Raw genomic sequence first — 6,000 nt, 5'->3', positions numbered from 1 at the left:
GGCATCTACTTCAAGCTAGATTTCTGTAAGTTAAACAGGGAGGCAAGAGCAGCTGTTTGACCCAAAATGGAGCAAGCCAGAGCGGAGGGGAAAAAACGCCTACTACTACTACAACTACTGCTACTACTACCGACACGTCGGTTACATCAAGGGAGGTCGGGTTCTCCCTGCTTGACTGTATATCTAACTGAAAGTTAAGCCTTTGTTACACTTTGTTCCACTACTATAGGAGGAGCACTAAATAATTACTAATAATACTACACAAGTTCTATTTTAAGCTAAATGCCTTAAGTTTAAATAGGCAGGTTCAAAGTTCATATCTTTACAAACCTGTTTGGTACGCTGTTACAATGCCTTTTGGAGGTCTATTGCACTTTTCTGAGTTCAGTTCAAGGGATTCAGTGTTTAAAACCTTTATAAACTACTACTTTACCTGAGCACTTGAAGTACAGTTAATTGTTAACTTGTTTTGTTTTTTCTTTTATGTCTTTTTCCCCCTCCAATTTTAACTGCGGGTCGTTGAATGCTAGGGGCTTGAGAGATAGTGTTAAAAGAAAATCTATATTTTTATTTTGTAACAATATTAAAACAAACTGCATATTACTACAGGAAACACACTCTGTTGAGGCAGATGAGAACTTTTGGTCTAATCAGTGGGTTGATAAAATAATTCTTTGTCATGGTACTAACAAATCAGCTGGTGTAGCTTTTTTATTCAAAAACTTTTGGAACAAGATAGAAACTCAAAGGAAGGACAGTCTGGGCCATTGGCTAATGTGTGTTGTCAAAGTGGAAAATAGCTTTCTGATTTTCTGCAGTATTTATTGGTACAACAGTGTTACACAGAAGAAAATTATGTTAGCTGAAATAAGCAATCATATGAAAACTGTCTCACAAATACTCAACAAACAATATTATATTGGGAGATTTCAATATGGTATATAATGAATGGCTTGATAGATCACCCTCTAAATACCAGTCTAACCATGTAAATTCAAGTGTACAAATGCCTAGATTTTAATCTAACAGACGCTTGTAGATTAGCAAATCCTTCAGATCAGGACTTTTTATGGTTCAAACCCGATGGCTCAGCAAAATCTCAGATTGACTTCTGGGTAGTCTCGGACAATATACTACAAAATAGTGTAGAAGCTAGTATCTCAGCTGCACCTTTAACCGATCATTGTTTGACACAACTTAATGTCACACATCAATTGGAAAAATGTAATAACAGAGGTTACTGGAAATTTAACTCAATGTTGCTTACAAATGAAAACTTTAGTAACAAAATTCTTGAACAACTAGAACTAATTTCTGTTGATATAAACTTAAAGTCTTACACAGAAAAATGGTAATATTTTATGCCCCGCATAAAATAATAGCATTTAGCATATTGAATATAGCATCTGGGTTGTCCGTCCGTCTGTCCGGCTGCAATTTTTTCGCCACAACGTAGCTTGGCACCTATTGCCCACAAAAACGTCATATTTGGTGGGTACATGCCTTGGAGGAATACTTCGCAGGCCAGTGACCTTGACCTCCATTTCAAGGTCACCAGTGGTTGCATTTGTTTTGAAGGCTGCGACCGTGACCAACTTTTTATGCTCACTGTTTGTCACATCCTCTAAATAAATATTATGCCAATCTCCAATTTTTTCATTTTCATTTCATTTTCATTCATTCATTTTCATTTTAGAATTTTCCCAGTTTCCATCAAACACATAAGGCTTCAACCAAATACCCACCCCATACAATCAATCAATCAATCAATCAATTTTTTTATATAGCGCCAAATCACAACAAACAGTTGCCCCAAGGCGCTTTATATTGTAAGGCAAGGCCATACAATAATTATGTAAAACCCCAACGGTCAAAACGACCCCCTGTGAGCAAGCACTTGGCGACAGTGGGAAGGAAAAACTCCCTTTTAACAGGAAGAAACCTCCAGCAGAACCAGGCTCAGGGAGGGGCAGTCTTCTGCTGGGACTGGTTGGGGCTGAGGGAGAGAACCAGGAAAAAGACATGCTGTGGAGGGGAGCAGAGATCGATCACTAATGATTAAACGCAGAGTGGTGCATACAGAGCAAAAAGAGAAAGAAACAGTGCATCATGGGAACCCCCCAGCAGTCTACGTCTATAGCAGCATAACTAAGGGATGGTTCAGGGTCACCTGATCCAGCCCTAACTATAAGCTTTAGCAAAAAGGAAAGTTTTAAGCCTAATCTTAAAAGTAGAGAGGGTGTCTGTCTCCCTGATCTGAATTGGGAGCTGGTTCCACAGGAGAGGAGCCTGAAAGCTGAAGGCTCTGCCTCCCATTCTACTCTTACAAACCCTAGGAACTACAAGTAAGCCTGCAGTCTGAGAGCGAAGCGCTCTATTGGGGTGATATGGTACTACGAGGTCCCTAAGATAAGATGGGACCTGATTATTCAAAACCTTATAAGTAAGAAGAAGAATTTTAAATTCTATTCTAGAATTAACAGGAAGCCAATGAAGAGAGGCCAGTATGGGTGAGATATGCTCTCTCCTTCTAGTCCCCGTCAGTACTCTAGCTGCAGCATTTTGAATTAACTGAAGGCTTTTTAGGGAACTTTTAGGACAACCTGATAATAATGAATTACAATAGTCCAGCCTAGAGGAAATAAATGCATGAATTAGTTTTTCAGCATCACTCTGAGACAGGACCTTTCTGATTTTAGAGATATTGCGTAAATGCAAAAAAGCAGTCCTACATATTTGTTTAATATGCGCTTTGAATGACATATCCTGATCAAAAATGACTCCAAGATTTCTCACAGTATTACTAGAGGTCAGGGTAATGCCATCCAGAGTAAGGATCTGGTTAGACACCATGTTTCTAAGATTTGTGGGGCCAAGTACAATAACTTCAGTTTTATCTGAGTTTAAAAGCAGGAAATTAGAGGTCATCCATGTCTTTATGTCTGTAAGACAATCCTGCAGTTTAGCTAATTGGTGTGTGTCCTCTGGCTTCATGGATAGATAAAGCTGGGTATCATCTGCGTAACAATGAAAATTAAGCAATACCGTCTAATAATACTGCCTAAGGGAAGCATGTATAAAGTGAATAAAATTGGTCCTAGCACAGAACCTTGTGGAACTCCATAATTAACTTTAGTCTGTGAAGAAGATTCCCCATTTACATGAACAAATTGTAATCTATTAGACAAATATGATTCAAACCACCGCAGCGCAGTGCCTTTAATACCTATGGCAAGTACATATTACTGCACTTTGCATGGAAAATAATACTGTGCGTGGGGCATTTTGTGATGAATGTCTCTAGTTTAAATTTAAAGTACGCCAAATCTCAATCAAACATAGAAATTATTATCTTACCAGAATAAACAAAAAGAAACAGAAATTATAAAAGAACTTAAGCATATCTGTTTGAAACCCTTTTTTAATGATGATGATAAATAATGCAAGTCTATTTTACAATCTAATTTAGATGATATTTATACAAAAAAAAGCCAAAGGAGCATATCTAAATCCTGAGCTAGGTAGATAGAAGATGGTGAGAAAAGCACTGCATATTTCTATAGATTAGAAAAAATAAGACAAGAGAGAAATGCTATAAATAGTTTGCAAATTGATAATCAGCTATGTACAGACCCTCAAATAATATCCAAAGAATTTTATTACATTTTATAGCAATTTATACTCCTCTTCATACACTAAGCCAATGGCTGAGATTTTCAAACAATCTATTCAACACTTGATTACCAAAATTGATGGAAATTTCAAACAAGTATGTGAGGCAGGGATTACTATAGAAGAATTAAATAAAGCCTTAAGTGCTTTATCCAATGATAGAGCCCCATGCTGTGATGGACTGACAAGTAACTTTGGAAACTTTATTAGACTCATATCAGAACCCTTGTTTTCTGGAATGCTTACAGAAATTTTAGAAAATGGTTCTCTTACACACACTATGAAACAAGGCGTCATCACACTCATACCTAAACCTGGTAAAGATCCAACTCTTCTTGACAACTTAAGACCTATTACATTATTGAATAATGATTATACACTCCTAACCCATATTTTTGCTAACAGATTAAAATCAGGCATAACCCAAATTATTTCTGACACCCAGTCTGGCTTTTTAAAAAGGCCATTCTATACACAATAATATCGGCCTTATTTTGGACCTGATTGATTATAGCTCCCTAGTTGAAAATGAAGGTTTTGTACTATATTTTTTTTATTATTTTTACAAAGCCTTTGACATGATAGAAAATGAGTTTATGTTCCAAGCTTTAGATCTCTTTGAGTTTGGAAATAATTTAATTAATGTAATTATATTACAGAGATACAAAGAGCTCAGCCTGCCTTCCACATGGCACCTCACAAAGATTTAAAATCAACAAAGGTATAAAACAAGGATGTACAATTTCACCATTGCTATTTACTGCAGCTACAGAAATGCTTTCCATACTAATTAAGAATGCTGTATCTGGTAAAATAACTGTTCTAGATAAAAAGTTCTCTATCAGCCAGTTAGCTGATGACACAACCATCTTCTTAAACAACCTGAGTGAAATTCCCCTAATCCTCCAAATTATTGAGAAATTTTCCAAAGCTTCAGGTTTAAAACTAAATTTAAACAAATGTGAGATTTTACCTTTAAAAGACTGTACTATATCTACTGCATTTAATATCCCCGTAAAATCCATTCTCAAATATTTGGGTAAGCATATCACTAAAAATAGGACTGATTTGGAAAATCTTAATATTTGGGAGAAACTGAAAAACTGCAAAACTCGTCAAAATAATTGGTTGCAGAGAGATTTATCTATTCTGGGAAGAATATTTCTCACCAAAATGGAAAGTATTTCCAGACTTATACACCCTGCATACACATTGGGAATACCCAAATCAGCAATCAAATCTATTAACCAAATTAAATTTGAATTCATGTGGAAAACGGAAAATACACTATATTAGAATCTGTGGCGGTGCCAAGGGGGGGCTTAATAATTGGCAATAATTCTGCCAATAATGTGAATATAGTGACTGACATATTTGTGGATCTCAACTGCAGTTTTACGCTGAGAATGTCTCAATATTGCGTAACTGATCAAAGTGATGAATGTGTGTGTTCAGTGATCCACCAATGCTGAATCACCCTTCACAAACAGAATTTTCAGTTTTGCAAATAAACATTTATTTGTAAAAACCCACACACAAGTTACAAATCAGAAATTTGTGTTTGTGGATCACAAAGCACATGTACAAATCAAAGGATATTTGTAAATCACCCTCTGTGCATTTGCAGGTATTGAGACAAATTTAACTCCATACTCCAAAAATGTAGGTTTCATAAATATTTATTATGGCCACTCTTAAATCTTCACTTATCTTTATAATTTTATTACTGCTACATTTTAGAATGGATTTAGATGAGATATATTTATTATCTCACAGGAATATATCGCAATTATCTGGGAACTACTTTTTGCGCAGGAATTCAACAAGCACATCGAGCGCAGCTGTGCACTAACACAGAATATACAGAAGCTGTATATCATTGTTCTGCAATCATTCTAAGTGATGTGTGTGTGCACTGATACCACATTTTAGAGGAGCACAGGTGACTAAAACATATACCTTGGTATTTATAAAGCAATTTACTATATATTGTTCATTTTGACGGCATTTTGTGGAGCCCCTCCAATTTTTACCTCAGCTCCCCGAACAAAAATTTCCTGGAGCCGCTGATTAGAATTTGCGTAACTGGTCAAAGTGATGAATCCGTGTAATTTTTTTTTTTACAAATGGAAAAAAACTATATATTTACAAATACATATTTATTTGTAAAAACCCACACAAAAGTTACAAATCGGAAATTTATGTTTGTGGATCACAACACACGTAATTTGTAAATCGTAATTTGTAATGCTCTCTGTGCATTTGCAGGTTTGACAGTGTTGCTTTGTGTGAATCGTGAGCTGTTTGTGGATTTGTGCAGTTTTGCGC

The sequence above is a fragment of the Thalassophryne amazonica genome, chromosome 4, assembly GCF_902500255.1.
Source record: "Thalassophryne amazonica chromosome 4, fThaAma1.1, whole genome shotgun sequence".
Lineage (NCBI taxonomy): Eukaryota > Metazoa > Chordata > Actinopteri > Batrachoidiformes > Batrachoididae > Thalassophryne > Thalassophryne amazonica.
This window is presented reverse-complemented; position numbering follows the sequence as displayed.